Genomic DNA, 19,914 nt, shown 5'->3' on the forward strand with positions numbered 1-19,914 from the left:
GTGTTCCCTGCCCAACAGACCAGAGCCTCAGGGAAGGGACCACAGGAATCCTGGCCTCCAAGCACATGTGTGGGTTGTTGCTTGGAGTGACCATCTCTGGGTGCACACCTAAAATCTGTAAAAGGCTGTCGGAAAAACAATGACAACGAAAACACGCTCCTATTTTAAATATTTAGGCCTGTATATTCAGCTCCTCTGAATAGGGTACAACTGTTTCTACAGTTTCTTCTAGTGGCCAGTGCAGGCGGGGACCACTGAGTCTTGTGTACCTCAGCCAAGTGCAGCAGAGGAGTACTTTTGGTACAATGAAAGGCGTTTCCTCTGTCAGACAATCCTTTTGTGTGCACGTCTTCCAGATGGCCATTTCTCCAGGGGTGAACAATACAGCAGCATAAAGAAGATAAAACAGTATTTTCTCCAACCTCTATCCTCCCCAACCTACTCTGTTTCCCCTTTAAACACATTAAATACAACTAGAAACTATCTTCTTTCAGAAGATTTTGATTTATTCAGTGTGTTTCTTAGGGTTTGGAGGATGGATGCCCATAAGGCATATAGATTTCCTCTTCCAGATACAATGAACTTCATACTTGAAAAGAAAAAAGAAAACCAAAAAGAAACATTTGAATAATATGAGATGAGATTTTTCTAGTGAGTTGAGGAGAGCCCAAATGTTTCTAGGTGATAGAAATCTTCATTCTTATTCCTATTTGGTTAGCTCCTGAGTGTTCAAACTTATTTAATGTATTCATTTCAGAATGTTTCTTTATTAACGACTTTGAGTGAGGAATATGCATCAGAGAGAATGCAACATATTAAGAGAAAAATTAAAGCAAAAGTAGATAATGGCATTAGTAAATTCATAGCTTAGCATGCTACAAATTTTATGTTCTTACAGATTCTCTTTGTCGTGCAAACAATAATGAAGCAATATTATAAGCATAATATTATAAACATATTATTATAAAGATAATATTATAAACATAAGTAAGCAAATGAACAAGTGAGGTATTTTAGACACATAATTATTACACATAATTATTGATATTTTAATTATTTTAATTATTCAATGTATTTTAGATTATTAGACTGCAAAATACACATCTGAGCTACATACAAAATTGGTCTTTATTATAAAAGGAATAGACTACTTTTCTAATTCAGAGAATTTAAAAAGTTAAAATATTGAACTAACAAGTTGAATAATACAATACATTTTGGAATGGAATAGAAAAAAACTAAAGAATCAAAAGGCTAAATTTACACACACACACTTTTTCTTCCAATCCCCAGTTTATAACATCAAAAATATAGTTTTCTTTCTTCCTGTGCTCCTTATCCTGAGGAGATACCTCAGGATATCTGAGGGGATGAAACAGGGACCCAAGAAGATGAGGATGAGAGCTGATTTTGGTTAAGGACAGAGAGGAAGATCAAGGATTCCCAGCTCTAGTCTGGACTCTACATTGGACTGTCTGATCTTGTGTGAGTCACTCACGCTTGTTTTTTGTTTACTGGGATAGTGGTGTGTAGGGAGAAGAAGCACGGGCTTGAGAAATACATATACTTCATTGGAATCTCCATTTCAGTTCTTACCGGCCATGCGACCTTGGGACAGGACTTAATCTCTTTAAGCCTCTGTTCCCTCATTTTCAAAGGGTGAACATCAATAGCCACCCTCCAAGGTTGTTTGGAGAATCCAATGAGATTATATAGTAAAACACCTAACACAGTGTTTGGTACGTGGCACATACTCAGTAAGTAGAGCTTTTCATTATCTTCAAAGTAAGTGGTGAGATCAGTTCCCTCTGAGCTTAGTATTTCGTGATTCAGGAACTGGTTGACGAGTATCCACATTTTGTCTCAGCAACGAGTAATTTGCTGATGCCTCAGCCTCATCACGTATGTGGTAGCTGTGCCCTAGTCGAGTTCCTGGTCACATAGGGCAGATCATGTTTCAGGCACAGACACTGGCACGGATGAGTTTTGTGCCTGGCATGGAAACTGGACTCTTCATAACTGTTCGAACACTCGATTGCTTGAGCCACATTTTAATCCTCCACCATGACTGAGTCATCTATTTTTTTTCCAAGGCTGCTATAAAATCAGAGATGGAAGCTAGCACACTGAATCAAAGCACTGTGGTTCTTTGTCACATACACTCTCTTGGTTTCTAGCCAACCTTATTTTAAATATCCTTAGGGATGGGCTTTTATCACTTTTCTTGGAAGACCTTTCTTCAGTAATCATTTTTTACTGTCAGAAAGTTTTCTCTCTCATTCAGGGTAAATTTTTCTTTCCTTCCTTGTACTCTTCTAACCATCCTACCCTAAATCTGATTAAATAATTCCTCCTGCCTGTTCAGTATTTCTCCTGTCAGATTTTTGTAGTCAATTATTGGTCCCCCCTCAGTCATTACTTAGCAACACCAGACATAATCTTTATCTTTAATCATTTCTCATAACTCACTCCTCCATCGCCACAATCATTATTCTCTCCTCTCTGAATTAATCCATCTGCTGTTCTGAAGGTAACCTCTATGTCTTAGGTGCATGTTCCCTTGGAGGTAAAACACATAAGCATATTTATTTAAGATTTTTATTGAAATAATGAAAACAAAGAAAAAAATTAACCTGCTATGCTAACATAATGGCTATTGTTACTTTTGTCTTTTCCATTTTAATCTTTTCCACTATAAATACCTTATGCTATTTAGTAGAAATTTTGTGTAAGGCACTGTGCTAAATCCTTTATGTGCATTGTCCTGGTTACCACCATAGCAGTTCTGTGAACGAGCTTTATAAACCTATTTCACGGATAAAGAAACTAAGGTTCAGAGAGGTTTAGTAAGTTGCCCAAAGTCTGGCTCCAGGGATCACTCTCAACCATTGTGTTATTCTGCCCATCCATCTTTTCCCATGTTGTGTCCTAGGAATTATTTAATGGCAGTATATTGGGTGAAAAATAATTTAGTTAATCATTCCCCATCGATAAGTCTTTAGAGGGATTCCAATTTTTCACTACTACTGAAATAAACTTTTGAGCAACAAATACCAGAAATTTAGAGATTGCCTTATTTTCCCCTACTTTATACTTCTGAAAGTTATTTAAATCAAGGAATCATAAAAGGAAGTATTGATGAATTTTTTTTTCTTTTTTTCTTTTTTCTTTTTATTTTTTTTAATCAGTCATCAATTTTATACACATCACTGTATACATGTCAATCTCAATTGCCCAATTCAGCACACCACCATCCCCACCCCACCGCGGTTCTCCCCGCTTTGTGTCCATACGTTTGTTCTTTACATCTGTGTCTCAACTTCTGCCCTGTAACCTGGTTCATCTGTACCATTTTTCTGGGTTCCACATACATGTGTTAATATACGATATTTGTTTTTCTCTTTCTGACTTACTTCGCTCTGTATGACAGTCTCTAGATCCATCCATGTCTCAACAAATGACTCAATTTCGTTCCTTTTTATGGCTGAGTAATATTCCATTGTATATATGTACCACAACTTCTTTATCCATTTGTCTGTCGATGGGCATTTAGGTTGCTTCCATGACCTGGCTATTGTAAATAGTGCTGCAATGAACATTGGGGTGCATGTGTCTTTTTGAATTACGGTTTTCTCTGGGTATATGCCCAGTAGTGGGATTGCTGGGTCATATGGTAATTCTATTTTTAGTTTTTTAAGGAACCTCCATACTGTTCTCCATAGTGGCTGTATCAATTTACATTCCCACCAACAGTGCAAGAGGGTTCCCTTTTCTCCACACCCTCTCCAGCATTTGTTGTTTGTAGATTTTCTGATGATGCCCATTCTAACTGGTGTGAGGTGATACCTCATTGTAGTTTTGATTTGCATCTCTCTAATAATTTGTGATGTTGAGCATCTTTTCATGTGCTTTGTGGCTGTCTGTGTGTCTTCTTTGGAGAAATGTCTATTTAGGTCTTCTGCCCATTTTTGGATTGGGTTGTTTGTTTCTTTAATATTGAGCTGCATGAGCTGTTTATATATTTTGGAGATTAATCCTTTGTCTGTTGATTCATTTGCAAATATTTTCTCCCATTCTGAGGGTTGTCTTTTCGTCTTGTTTGTGGTTTCCTTTGCTGTGCAAAAGCTTTGAAGTTTCATTAGGTCCCATTTGTTTATTTTTGTTTTTATTTCCATTACTCTAGGAGGTGGATCAAAAAAGATCTTGCTGTGATTTATGTCAAAGAGTGTTCTTCCTATGTTTTCCTCTAAGAGTTTTATAGTGTCCAGTCTTACATTTAGGTCTCTAATCCATTTTGAGTTTATTTTTGTATATGGTGTTAGGGAGTAATCTAATTTCATTCTTTAGCATGTAGCTGTCCAGTTTTCCCAGCACCACTTATTGAAGAGACTGTCTTTTCTCCATTGTATATCTTTGCCTCCTTTGTCATAGATTAGTTGACCATAGGTGCATGGGTTTATCTCTGGGCTTTCTATCTTGTTCCATTGATCTATGTTTCTGTTTTTGTGCCAGTACCATATTGTCTTGATTACTGTAGCTTTGTAGTATAGTCTGAAGTCCAGGAGCCTGATTCCTCTGGCTCTGTTTTTCTTTCTCAAGATTGCTTTGGCTTTTCGGGGTCTTTTGTGTTTTCATACAAATTGTGAAATTTTTTGTTCTAGTTCAGTGAAAAATGCCATTGGTAGTTTGATAGGGATTGCATTGAATCTGTAGATTGCTTTGGGTAGTATAGTCATTTTCACAATATTGATTCTTCCAATCCAAGAACATGGTATATCTCTCCATCTGTTGGTATCATCTTTAATTTCTTTCGTCAGTGTCTTATAGTTTTCTGCATACAGGTCTTTTGTCTCCCTAGGTAGGTTTATTCCTAGGTATTTTATTCTTTTTGTTGCAATGGTAAATGGGAGTGTTTCCATAATTTCTCTTTCAGATTTTTCATCATTAGTGTATAGGAATGCAAGAGATTTCTGTGCATTAATTTTGTATCCTGCAACTTTACCAAATTCATTAATTAGCTCTAGTAGTTTTCTGGTGGCAGTTTTAGGATTCTGTATGTATAGTATCATGTTATCTGCAAACAGTGACAGTTTTGCTTCTTCTTTTCCAATTTGTATTCCTTTTATTTCTTTTTCTTCTCTGATTGCCATGGCTAGGACTTCCAAAACGATCTTGAATAATAGCGGTGAGAGTGGACATCCTTGTCTCGTTCCTGATGTTAGAGGAAATGCTTTCAGTTTTTCACTGTTGAGAATGATGTTTGCTGTGGGTTTGTCGTATATGGCCTTTATAATGTTGAGGTAGGTTCCCTCTATGCCCACTTTCTGGAGAGTTTTTATCAAAATGGGTGTTGAATTTTGTCAAAAGCTTTTTCTGCATCTATTGAGATGATCATTTGGTTTTTTTCTTCAATTTGTTAATATGGTGTATCACATTGATTGATTTGCGTATATTGAAGAATCCTTGCATCCCTGGGATAAATCCCACTTGATTGTGGTGTATGATCCTTTTAATGTGTTGTTGGATTCTGTTTGCTAATATTTTGTTGAGAATTTTTGCATCTATATTCATCAGTGATATTGGTCTGTAATTTTCTTTTTTTGTAGTATCTTTGTCTGGTTTTGGTATCAGGGTGATGGTGGCCTCGTAGAATGAGTTTGAGAGTGTTCCTCCCTGTGCTATATTTTGGAAGAGTTTGAGAAGAATAGGTGTTAGCTCTTCTCTAAATGTTTGATAGAATTCGCCCATGAAGCCATCTGGTCCTGGGCTTTTGTTTATTGGAAGATTTTTAATCACAGTCTCAATTTCACTGCTTGTGATTGGTCTGTTTATATTTTCTAATTCTTCCTGGTTCAGTCTTGGAAGGTTGTACTTTTCTAAGAATTTGTCCATTTCTTCCAGGTTGTCCATTTTATTGGCATATAGTTGCTTGTAGTAATCTCTCAAGATCCTTTGTATTTCTGCAGGGTCAGTTGTTGCTTCTTCTTTTTAATTTCTAATTCTATTTATTTGAGTCTTCTCCCTTTTTTTCTTGATGAGTCTGGTTAATGGCTTATCAATTTTTTTATCTTCTCAAAGAACCAGCTTTTAGTTTTATTGATTTTGCAATTGTTTCCTTCATTTCTTTTTCATTTATTTCTGATCTGATCTTTACGATTTCTTTCCTTCTGCTAACTTTGGGGTTTTTTTTGTTCTTCCTTCTCTAATTGCTTTAGGTGTAAGGTTAGGTTGTGTATTTGAGATGTTTCTTGTTTCTTGAGGTAGGATTGTATTGCTATAAACTTCCCTCTTAGAACTGCTTTTCCTGTATCCCATCGGTTTTGGGTTGTCGTGTTTTCATTGTCATTTGTTTCTAGGCATATTTTGATTTCCTCTTTGATTTGTTCAGTGATCTCTTGGTTATTTAGTAGTGTATTGTTTAGCCTCCTTGTGTTTGTATTTTTTTACAGATTTTTTCCTGTAATTGATATCTAGTCTCATAGCATTGTGGTCGGAAAAGATACTTGATACAATTTTCTTAAACTTACCAAGGCTTGATTTGTGACCCAAGATATAATCTATCCTGGAGAATATTCCATGAGCACTTGAGAAGAAGTGGCGGGGAGCATTGTTTTTCTGGAAGAAATCAGTGTGAGCCATTCAACATATGCCCAGAAGCTGCACATAACCTCTTGTGTGTTGCAAGAAGCTGGTCTTTCTCTGAGGCTCTAACTCTTGGTATTTGTTCTGTGGGAAAAAATTGTTCGTCTTCTGCCCTTTTTGTCTTTCTACTTTTTAGTGTGTTTTCCCTCAATATATGTATCAATGTACATTTTTTAACATCCATAAGAAGAGCATATTTAAAAAAAAATTTTTTATCATTGTGTTCTGAATTCACAGCATTTTTAAATTTATTTATTTTTTATTTTATTTATTTTTGGCTGCGTTGGGTCGTCATTGCTGCATGTGGGCTTTCTCTAGTTGCGGTGAGCGGGGGCTACTATTTGTTGTGGTGCGCAGGCTTCTCATTGTGGTGGCTTCTCTTGTTGCAGAGCACGGGCTCTAGGCGCATGGTCTTCTTCAGTAGTGGTGGCTTGCAGGCTCAGTAGTTGTGGCTCGCAGGATCTAGAGCGCAGGCTCAGTAATTGTGGTGCACAGGCTTAGTTGCTCCGCAGCATGTGGAATCTTCCCAGACCAGAGCTCGAACCCATGTCCCCTCCATTGGCAGGTGGATTCTTAACCACTGTGCCACCGGGGAAGTCCCAGAAGAGCATATTTTTGTGCACATGAAGATCATTTAGAATTGCTTGCATTTTAAATTAATTTATTAAATTAATATTTAGATTTTAATAACAAGCTGAGAATAATCACCTATACTTTTTTTTTTAACATCTTTATTGGAGTATAATTGCTTTACAATGGTGTGTTAGTTTCTGCTTTATAACAAAGTGAATCAGTTATACATATACATATGTTCCCATATCTCTTCCCTCTTGCATCTCCTTCCCTCCCACCCTCCCTATCCCACCCCTCTAGGTGGTCACACCTATACTTTTTATCTGATTAAAATTCAGCGAACAACTGAGACCTGTGCAAGTGAGGGACCTGAGGCTTAGCTTCATTGGCTGATGGTTCACCCATATGTGGTACCACTGATGAAGACTGCCGGAGGGTGACTTGGATATAAGTCCTGGTTTGCCAGAAACTCCCAGGTTATGCTTGTTATTCTTGTTTAAATTTTATTTTATTATTATTTTTTTAAAATTTATTTATTTATTTATTTATGACTGCATTGGGTCTTTGTTGCTGTGCGCGGGCTTTCTCTAGTTGAGGTGAGCGGGGGCTACTCTTCTTTGTGGTGCGCAGGCTTCTCATTGCGGTGGCTTCTCTTGTTGTGGAGCACGGGCTCTAGGCGCGCGGGCTTCAGTAGTTGTGGCACGTGGGCTCAGCAGTTGTGGCTTGCGGGCTCTAGAGTGCAGGCTCAGTAGTTGTGGCGCACGGGCTTAGTTGCTCCACAGCATGTGGGATCTTTCCAGACCAGGGCTCGAACCCGTGTTCCCTGCCTTGGCAGGCGGATTCTTAACCACTGCGCCACCAGGGAAGTCCCTCTTGTTTAAATTTTAATAATTCCCTTTTTATTCTGAAAAAAACAGTCCTGGTTTGCATGATAAATTATATAATCACTCTATTTATGTTGGACACCTCTGTGACCACACAAGCTGGGCCAAGATGGGAAGCTTTCAGTCCTAACTTCAGCATCTTCATTTACCTTTCCACTTCAGTCTTAAAGTGGGGGTAATCACTGACCTACTTATAGTGGGTTGCAAGGAAGTTTCCTGTTGTGTGTTTTTCTATCTTTTTAATGGTCATTGTTTTGACCTTAATTAATTATATAAATTAGACTTAAAAAATTCAATGAACAATGAACTAAAGTTGATGATATTAACCTCTCTTAAACAGAGTCCAGTTTGTAATTTATTTATTTAAATTCCCTGAAACATTTAAATATGTATCTTCCACTTTAAGATTACTTATTTAAAACCAATTTTTCAATATCCTGCTTTAAAATGGAATTACAATGCAAATCTGTCATAATCTCAGCATGCAAAAATTTTTGTCAATTTTGAATGATTAATGTTGAATTTAAAATAAAATGTTAATACTATAGGTTGGTTTACTACATCAACTATTTACTTCTAAACCTTATCAAAGTTGGAAATACCTACTAAGGCAATAGTTTTATCTTGTTTAAAAAATTTAAAGATATTGTCCCCAAACTGGTGGAGTTACCATCCCAGCAGAAATAGGTACATCTGAAAAATGGGTAGAGCGTGTTTTTCTGGATTTCAGTTACCTATGCTGGATAACAAACTCCCCCCAACTTAGGGGTATGAAACAACCATTTTATTATGCTCCCTGATTCTGTTAGGGGATGGCTTATCTCTGCTGCCTGATATCATGATGTCTGAGACCTCAGCTCTGAGGACTGGAATGGTGGTAGGTAGGCAGGAATCACCTGGCAGAGTGTTCACTCTCATGTCTGAGTCTGGTCTGGGATGAGTCTCAGGCTGGGTTCAGCTGCGATGATTGATCAGATACCCACACATGGCCCCTTCCTGTGGCTTGGGCTTCGCTCAGCAAGGCAGCTGGGTTCTGGGAAGAAGCATCCTGAGGGGGAGCAAGCATTTCAAAGGAACCAGGTGGGAGCTGCATGAGTTTTACCACATAGCCTCAAACAGTACATGATATGAATTTGTGACATTCTGTTGGTCAAAGCAGTCAGCCCCCCAAAGCAGAACACCCCCAGGGTTCCCTTAATGGCAAGAAAGTCAAAGAATTTGTAGCCATTAAAAAAAATTCTACATTCTTGCAGGCCTTTGATGGAAATACGAGAGCTAGGACTGCAGATATCCAGAGCAACCCTTCTCCATCCTAATGGGACCATTTTATAGTTGCTCTGAAAAAAAGAGCCTCTTCATCTATAACCTTTAGAGGGAGATTTCACAGCCTTCTGAGTTCAACATCATCTCTAAAGTGTTTTTCCATCAGTTTTCAAAATTTTGCCTGATTCGGGCAGATGAAATTCAATAACGTTTACTCTGATTCCTCCCCTACTTAATTGTATGGCGCTAATCTCTTTTCTCTCTCACTATCATAGGTCATAATATCAGGGCTATTCTAATCATAGTATTTTTCCTGAGAAAGTAGCTGCTAGAACTTTAACATCTTTTGGTTTCTCATTTCTTTTTTTTATTTGCTCTTTTCTATGATCTTACATACATATTCACTGACAGGAGCATCATCAATATCCCTCTACTTACTTTTAGAAGTCCAAAGCACCTCTTTTGCTCCTTTCTCTTCTTACATCTTCCCGTTCCTTGTCTTGTTCCCTTTATTGTAAAAACAATGATTCCACACCACATGTGATTCCATATCACATATGTGCCACCTAATGTCTGGGCCAATCTTCAGCAGTGAGTTCTCTTCATGATTTCTCCTATTTATTAGAGTGAAACCAGGGAAGCGTCTGGGAGACAAATGGCTGGACTGATGCTCCCTCAGGAGCTTTCCTAGCCCCGTGAGTCACGAGTCATAGGGAGGTTGTGTGACACTCAAAAAAGTAATAACCTACCCTTTCCCAGGGATGTTTATTAAGGAGCAAATTACCCTCATCCCCAAGTCATTTCATTATCGTTCTTAAGAGGATCATTTTGGGAGAAACAAAGTGAAATTGCCATTAACTAACTGCTAGCATCTGTTTGTTTCAAATCTACAAAATGTGGTGATTTGTAAAAATTCTCTGCCATGATATACTGTTTATAAATCTCTGCAGCTACAATCATAATTAATTAATTAATTCCCTCATTTATTTGTTTGTCACTAAACATTTATTAAATACTCATTAATTCAACAAGCACTGTACCAAGATAGTGGGTTACAAAGGTACAGTAATTAAAGGGACTTTTGTTGAACTATTTTACTGAAATATAAAATAAAGCTATTTAAATAAAGTAGCTTTTTGAGGTTCCTGTATTATATGCTGGACCTTAGGCTTAGTGCTGTGGTACTGGGAATAAGATAGGTTATCAGTCAGAGTTCAACCAGAGCAACACACCAGTAAAAAGTACACATTAAGAGATTTAGTGTGAAGAGTTGGCTGCCATGATGTGGTGTCTGGCTTGGCAAGTCTGAAATCCAGAGGGCAGGCTGTCAGGAAGACAGCCTCGAACTCTTAGGTATGGGCCATCGCTGCTGTAATAGGTAGAATTTCTTCTTCTTCAGGGAAACCTCAGCTCTGCTCTTCAGAACTTTCAACTGACTGAGTCAGGCCCACACAGATTATCCAGGGTAATCTCCCTTCTGCGCTCAACTGATTATGGACCTTAATCACGTCTACTAAACACCTTCATAGCAACACCCGGATTGGTGTTTGATTGAATAACTCGGGACTGTAACCTAGCCTAGCAGACATTTAAAGCATTTCATCCCTTGTCAACTTGGCATCCATACATATGTCTTTAAGACACATTTAATCTCCAAATAAAGAGAATAACAAAGTCATACTTCTGCCTAACATGATACGATTATCCTGAGTACAACCAAAAATGAGGTCACCCTTTACTCAGAGGAGGATGCAAAGTACTTGGGTGATGTTCACTCTTCTCCTTTGATAGCTCACAACTTAAAATGTTATTAATAACCATGAATTGTTTTTATTATCTCTTTGAGATATCTGAAGATGGTGAAATTAACTATACAACTTTTCTCTTTCATCAAAAGCATATTTCATAGATTTTTTAAAAATTGACAAATAGTAGAAAAATGGGAAATATAGGACATAAAAAGTGAAATAATAAGATCTATGGCAATCCTAATAACCAGACATGAAACATTTGATATATTTTTCTCCAAACTGTTCTTTAAATCATATATGTGTGTTATATGTGTCCTATGCTCACACACCCCCATTTAATACATAACTATATATTTTGCATAATTGAAAGTATACTGTGTATATTCTCATTCTTGCATTTTTATTTATCATAAGTATTTTTTTCTCATAGTGTTGAATATTTTGGAAATATAACTACAGTGTCCACAAAAGATTTCTTTTTATGGATGTATCTTAATTTCTTAGAGCATTTCTCTGTTATTAGCATTTATGTCTTGTTTCTATTTCTGCCTTAAATATTAAATATATCCACTGTCCCTCCCAAATTTTAACATAATGATTTCCTTACTTTCTGAAATACCTTTAACACCTATGTGTGTATCCCAAATACTGTGGTTTACTTTTGCCTGATTTTGAGCTTAATATAAATGGAATAATACTGTTTATATTATTTTGTGCAGAGTTTCTTCCACTAAGTTTTCCATTCATCTATGTAGTTGAATGTAGTTTTAGTGCTTTCTTTGTCTTTACAGTAATGTATTCCATTGTATGGATATGCCATATATTTACATGCTTTGGGCTCTTTTTTTTCCAGCTTGTGGTTACTGCAAATAGTTCTGCATGCATGTCCCTGTGAGTGGCTCTGAGTGCACATATGTCTACTTTTCTCTTGGGTATGAAACTAAGGTGGATCCACCAGATCATAGGGTACATCTTCAGCTTTAGTTGATAATGTCAAATTCTTCATCAAAGTGGTGATATCAATTGCTCTCCTATCAGCAGTAGGAGTTCCAATTGTTTTATATTCTAGCTAATATTTGGTATTGTCAGTCATTTTCAATTTCTTCTCTTATGTGACTATATAGTGATAGTTCATTATACTTGTTTTCATTTGCATCTCCTTGATTACTAATAGGAATGTATGGTTCTTTGGGTTCTCTCTCTCTCTCTCTCTCTCTCTCTCTCTCTCTATATATATATATATATATATAGTCTCTTTCCCATTTTAAATTTATTTATTTTTGTTGATACATTTATTTTAATTTATTTTTGTTGAGTTCTAGAAATTCTTTTTATTTTCTGGATACAGGTCCTTTGTCAGTTATATGTGTTGAAAACGTTAATTGATGGAACATATTTTAGTTGACATGTAATTCTAGGTTGCAGTTTTTTTATTTCATCCCTTTGACGCTATCCTCTGGCTTCACTATTTCTTTTGAGAACTCAATTGTCTATCTAATTTTTGTTTGTTTTGGGTTTTTTGGAAAGTAATATATCTTTGTTTCTACCTTGCTATATTTTCTAGTTGCTTTGGATCTAATATAATGTGTTCAAGTATACTTTTTCTTTATCTAGCTTTGCATATGATGAGATCCTTAAATCTGTGGGTTGTGGTCCTTCTTAGTTTTGGAAAATTATTAGCTACTATCTCTTCAAACTTGTTTCTGTGGCAGTTTCTCTCCTGTCTTTCTGGGACTCCAATCACACAAATGTTAAGGCTCCTCTCAGTATACTTCATGTCTCATACTTTTTATTCTGTATTTTTCATCTTTTTGTCTCTCGGAGTTTCATTCTGAATAATTTCTTCTGGCCTGTATGTCTTAAGCTGCGTTTAATATTCCATTCATTGAGTTTTTAATTTCAGCTTCTCCTTTTAGAATTACTTTTTTTTTTTTTTTTTTAATCTGCAAAGTCACTTTTCACAGCTTCCAGTTCTCTGCAAATCTTCCAGGTCTCTGTTGAAATGTTTATTCTCGAATATGACACAGACACCCTAATACTTGATAAAGGATACCATGTTCATTTTGTTATCTCCTCATGAGCCTGGTTATTTTAATATTAAAACGTTGAATTTGAAAGCGTACTGAGTTGATACCTAAGATGATGTTATCTTCCTCCTGAGAGGATTTTCATTTGTTCATTCCAGGTGCTGGGGGCACTGGCGATCCCGGATCATCTTAATCTGATTTTAGGAACTGCAGGTGACAAGCTCAGATGAGGCCCATGAGAGGGTTAGTTACTGCTGATTCACCTTTACTCATCGGGTGCAGCCCCTTGGGTTCCCAGCTAATGAATGGGTGATTCCCAGGCCCCCATCTTTAGTTGGCTGATGCGTCAGCTCTTATCCCTTTAACCCCACAGGGCTGTGAAAAGTAGTGCTCAGTAGTGCTCGGTACCCTCTTTTGCTTGTCAGCAAATAGTCCCAGGGAAAGATGGCCCTAAATGCTGAGACCACTTCTCTAAAATCAGTCTTATCCTGAACATTATCCCAGTCGTTCTTCATTACTTTTTTTTTTATCTTATACAAACTTTATTGCTCCTTAAAAATGAATAACTTTAAATTTTACAGAGGTATATGCAAATGTAGGCTTCAAACTCTCCGAACTGAACTAATTCCCTCTCTTCATTACTTTTTGTTTTTTTAAATTTTTATTTATTTATTTATATATTTATGGCTGCGTTGGGTCTTCGTGTCTGTGCGAGGGCTTTCTCTAGTTGCGGCAAGCGGGGGCCACTCTTCATCGCGGTGCGCGGGCCTCTCACTATCGCGGCCTCTCTTGTTGCGGAGCACGGGCTCCAGACGCGCAGGCTCAGTAGTTGTGGCTCACGGGCCTAGCCGCTCCGCGGCATGTGGGATCTTCCCAGACCAGGGCTCGAACCCGTGTCCCCTGCATTGGCAGGCAGACTCTTCATTACTTTTTAAAGTTTTCCATGACTTCAAGCACATTTCTTTTTATAATTTTGTCCAGCTTTTCTTATTGTCCTAGATGGAAAGATTTGTTCAAATTGCCTAGTTTCCCATTAAAGGAAGAAGAAATTTTCTAATTGATTTTCTCTAATTAACCTATGCCATTTTCCTCAATACATTTGTTGAAAATTTGATCTCTCTTCATTATTCTCTGGTAATTTCTTTATCTATATAAATAGATACACACTTATAAATAATATATCCATATTTACCACATTTCTTCATTGTACATTAGATTAACAGTTTGATATAGTGGTTAAACACAAAAGTTTCTGCAGCCAGAATGCCTAATTCAAATCTCAGCTCTACCACTTACTGTGTGACACAGAGCATTTTGCTTAATGGCCCTGTGTCTCCATTTTCTTATTTGTTTTGAATAAAATGAGGGAAATGACAATATAATACCTATACCAGTTTGAACCTTATAGGTTCAAATGAGTAAAATATGTAAAAGCCCTTGGAAAAAATACCTGGCACATAATAAGCTCTCTATAGTATTAAATGTTTTTGTTTTTGTCTATTTTAGATTATAAAATAAAATTTATTATTTATTGCATGTGAACTAAATGCAAGGTGTTTTAAACATATTGTTTTCTAATCATGCAAAGTAGACACAGTTATTTCATTTTCTTGGGATTTAGAGTGATCTAGTAATCTCCCCAAATACAGAGCTATTAAGCAAATTAAGTGACAGAGCTGAGGATCAGACCCAGTACAGTCTTCCTTCAAAATAAAATTTTAAAAGTTTCCAAAAACTTAGAAAAAAATGGATTGCTCTGTAACCATGGTAATAAGTAGCTACCAGAATGTATTTTAAACCTGTTCAATTAATCAGTGACAACTCAATTCAGTGAACATGCTTTTGCAAGTCAGCCAATCAGTGTCAATCTCTTGCTTCTGTAATTTAGCTAAGTAGAGATAGACTTGGTCTACAAAACACACCACCGAGGGCTAATCCGTCAACAGCAGTCACACATGAGCAACCACACTTCTGACAATGCCAGCTCCCTTCTGAAAGCCCATCGGTCCCCAGATTCCATGCTTCTCCAAAACCCAAATAAGATGAGCCCTCCGCTCTGCTCAGAGAGAACGTGTCTGAGCCAGCATCGCTCTCCCTTGCAGCAGTAAGCAATGTGTGCAAATGTGCTTATTTTAGGAGTTAAGTGGTGGCCTCATTGTTCTTTGACAATTCTGAAAGGGCCATTGACATAATTTAGAAGACCCCTGCATGGCAGCATCCCAGGCAGCCCTTAGGTGTACTGACTCGGGCCCTTGTGCCCAGACTCCACTCATCCTTCAGATCTGCTGCCAGGGATGTGAGTCCAGCAATGACCTGAGAGCTCTGACTGGTATCACTGAGCTCTTGTTGCTCAATTCGTTTTGTTCTCCTAGGGTCTGTAGCCAAGTGAATCTTTGAATAAGACCATCAGACTCAGTTCTTTGTCTAAGGTAATGAGGTGTCGTTTTTTTCTTTATTCAGTAATTAGCTCTTTGATTTGGAAGTGCAACATTTGCTAATTAAGCCTGTGTCTTTGTACAAGGTAACTAGACTTTTTGTTTTGGAGTTATACCATTTGATAAATATATTTTTCATTGACCTGATTATTCTCCTGCTGCTTGCTTTGTTTTTGCTTTTGTTTCTAAATATAAAGTTTTGTTTTGCGTGGTTCTGTTTTGTCCTGGAGTTTCTGTTGAGTGTACGTATAAGAGTGGATTGAGATACCTGTCTAATGTGTCTCCAATCCAATCCAAGTAGGTCCTGATTTTAGAGGTCTACTAAACCAGCAACAAATTTATGGAAAAGAGAGTGGCCAAGCTTTGTAGGTCCTTACGGAACTTTCATGTGTGTACTCCTTGTGTTGTCAATTTGTGGTCCTTTATCAATCATGTAGCCCCTTCCTCACCTCTGCCTGGTCTGCAAGCTGAGTTATCATTGATATGCACATACTGTTGACCAACCGTCATGGCTCCTTTTTCGAGTTCATCATGGATCTGTTTATGTCAAATTCTTGAACTTCTAGAAAAACTATTTTCTACATAAAGTTGCACTATAATCTTAACTATTGAACTTAACTTGGTAAATAGCAAAACCTTGTTTTAAAATTTTTAAAACCTGACTTAAAATACCAATTTCAAAATAACATTTGATATTTGAAATGTCAAAATCGGTAAATTAATATGTTTAAGAGGAGCTATTAACACTAAATAGTCAATAGATTTTCGAATAGATATTCTAAATCTTCTAAACAAAATTCTAACTCGAGATAGTCTTTCTCCAAAACTTTGAAACCTTCTGGAACTTACCCTCCCTGCATCTCTCTCGTTTTCTACTGAGCTTTACCTGATCTTCTATCCAAGTTATCCTTTCTTCAAGGTTTTCTAAGGAAAGAACCCTCACATTGTAAACTTGCTTGACAGAATGCAGATCTACAGAAGCTGAATTAAAATGCTCTCTAGAGGCAAGTTAATGGCTATAATTAAGCGGTTTCCTAAACTCCAAAAGGACAGGCAGAATTTCCTATAGAATTCAGGACTTTACTAGACACATTATCCTGAACTTAAAGATCTATACCAACTAATCAATTCATTGTTGACCCCTTAGTTGGTAAAATATTTAAGAGAATAGGCTAGAAAAGAGAAGACTGAGGAACATAATTGTTTAAAATTTAAAAAATAAAAACTAAAAGTCCCTAAGCCTTTACGATCTGGCAAAACCTGAATAACCACCTGGAAACACCAAATAAAATTTCACATACACACTTGAAAAAATCCTCCACGAAACGAAACATCACATAAGGACAAATTTGCTACAGTATTAAACACTGATTGGTACACTTTTGTAGAATAGCAGAGGACACAGGCCGTTCATGCTCTATCTGTAGCTAAATTAATCTGGAAACGCTATAGAGGTAGAGCATGGACTGGTTCCATGCCTAAGGCACCGTTTGGATACTTCCAAGTAGATTTTAGGCAGTTGCCTTCCTCTATGGGTTCTAAATATGTAGTAATAATAGTAAACTTGTTTTTTTCTGAATGAATCCAAGCATTTTTCTGTTGCAAACCATGACACCCACAATGGCTAAAATGCTATTGGCTTTTTTGTGTTTCCTACTTAGACATTCCAACTTACTGGTCCAATTAGATGGGGCACATTTAGGTGAAAGTTATTCGTGTATTTAAATTATGCAAGGCTTTGCTCTTTACTCAGAAATCTGTCTCCACTACTTCCAAACTTCTGGAAAACTGAAAGGAATTTAACTGATACGGAATGTTACAACCATGAGAGCCTAAACAGAAGTTCTCCAGAGTCGCCAGAAGTCAGTGATCCTCAGAGCTTGATGGCTGACACAAGAACAAGCTGGGAATCACATGAAGCAGAAAGCTTCTGCCCAAGACCATGAGAGCAAGATTCTTCTATATGTCACACTCATCTTTGCATACTCTTGTTTATTATCATTTCCCTCATACTTCTTTCCTAGTTTAAAGTTATTGCACTTCTAACTTAGTTTACAATGTTTCCCTTACTGATAACAATAACTTGCCTAAGTCCAGGCTTTAAGTAAAACATCTTTGCATTGGGACTTCCCTGGTGGTCCAGTGGGTAAGACTCTGCGCTCCCAATGCAGGGGGCCCGGGGTTTGATCCCTGGTAGGGGAACTAGATCCCACATGCATGCCGCAACTAAGAAGCCAACATGCCGCAACTAAGACCCAGTGCAGCCAAAATAAATAAATAAAATAAAAAACAAACAAACAAAATATGGCTATTAGTTAGGCCAGGAGCTAGCAAATACTTTCTGTAAAGGGAAGACACAGTCTCTGTCATATATTCTTCTTTGTTTTGTTTTAACACCTTTTAAGAATGTAAAAACCATTCTTAGCTTGTGGTCTGGATTTGGCCTGCAGGCCATAGTTTGTCAACCCTTGAGTTAAGTTCTTCCAGAGATGTGACTACACAAGACCCTCAAAGGACTATATCTCTCTACAGAGAGTCCAAAGGGTAAGACCCTCCCCTCACCTGCTGCCTTTTTTGGGAAAAGACTCCTGATGACAGTGACTCCATCCTAAGGAGATGAACAAATGAGGTGGTCATCAAAAATTTGTTCCCTCATATTGACTGACGTAGTAAATAGTATGGCCTAAAGATACAACAGACCAGTTTAAATTCGTTAACTAAAGTAGTTATGGATAATAAAATATCCATGGATTTTCTTTTCGCCAACTAGGGAGGGAGCTGTACCATTGCTGCCTGAATTAACACTACCCAGGAGAAAAAGCAATTGATAGCTAAGCTAAAGAAAAGCTAATCTGGCTATTTCTTGTAGACACAGGAAATTGTTGGAACTTATCTTTGCCCCTCTTTTTAAAAATAAAAAACTTCTTATTCGCCTCATTATTGTTCAATGTCTGTTGCATAGAATCTTAAATGTTTCTGGGCAGTCATTGTGCTGACAGGTGAGTCTACAAGTGATTCAAGCAAAAAGTAGAATAAAATCACACTGATCAACTCTCAAACTAAAAACCAGATGTCTGTAAACAAAGGCTTATCTTCAAGAATTCTTTACCTGTGGTGAAGACCTGACCAATCACTGATAATCTCTCATGCAGTTTTGCCTGAATGAAGACTGAAAGAGAAGCAAAATAAAACAGTTCCTGCAAACTTAGGAAAAAAACTGATTGTTCAGTAACCATGGCAACAAGTAGTCCCCAAAACCAGTTTTAAAGCTGTTCACTCAATCAACACCAACTTACATCAGTGAATAGACTTTGGCAAGCCAGCCCACCAATATATTTAAATATATATCTTTAAGACATTCCAACTTACTGATCCAGTAACCCTTAACTGCTTGTTTCTGAATCTGATTTCTTTTTTGAGAAAGTAAAAGTTGCCTAAATTTCTTTTCACAGAAGTAAAAACTTTCTTCATAGGTTATGAGGCAATTAGGCTCATCTCCCTGCTACCTCAACCCCTTCACAAGCTTTTAAAATTTTATCTGGGATTATAGTTCCATCACATTATTATATAATTGAATATATCTTACTTTGAAAAGAGATTTGGACACTTGTATTCTATGGTGTTATATATTTACAATAGCCATTTATAGCTTACAGGATATATTTAATCTATTCCAGGGCTCACTTCATACATACTCTGACTTTGCCATTCTTGATTTACAGGCATCTTATGGGTGCACTGGTATATTTCTTCTGGTTGCCTGGGGGACACGTGTTCATTTTCCAAGTCCTTCTTTATCTGAGCATGTCCCTGTTGGTTTTGCACCTGGGACAGCTTGATATCTAATTCTTTGATCAAAAATTTGCTCCTGTTTGGGTTGAGAAGGAGAAGGCTGAGAAGAACCTTATTTTGGTTTCTTTGTAAGTTGCCAGACACGATGCCCTCAGGGTTCCCCTTTGTTCAGGGAAAGGGAAGTAAGGCAGCGAGCGGGGAGGCACATGTGTGTCCACCACAGGGGGTGTGCCGGGCAGAGGGAGGAGCATGCGGAGGACAGGGCATTCCTCGGGACTCTGGCAGGACACTGCCTAACAGGTGGATGACAAATGACACACTTCATTGCAGAGAAGTCAGTGGCATGGTTTGTGCAGATGGCCCACAGCCAGAGCTCCTGCCAAGCATGGGTGGAACCCGGAATTCCTACCGGTCTGTGGGGACAGGCAGTCATAAGGTAACTGACTTGAGACCCTGGGCAAGGGGAGAGGGGACCCGCAGCAGGGAATGGCCCTAGCAGCAGGCTGGGGAATCGGGGGGATCTGGCTGAGATGAGACCCAAGCAGCC

Source organism: Balaenoptera ricei, chromosome 17 (genome assembly GCF_028023285.1).
Source record: "Balaenoptera ricei isolate mBalRic1 chromosome 17, mBalRic1.hap2, whole genome shotgun sequence".
NCBI classification, from domain to species: domain Eukaryota; kingdom Metazoa; phylum Chordata; class Mammalia; order Artiodactyla; family Balaenopteridae; genus Balaenoptera; species Balaenoptera ricei.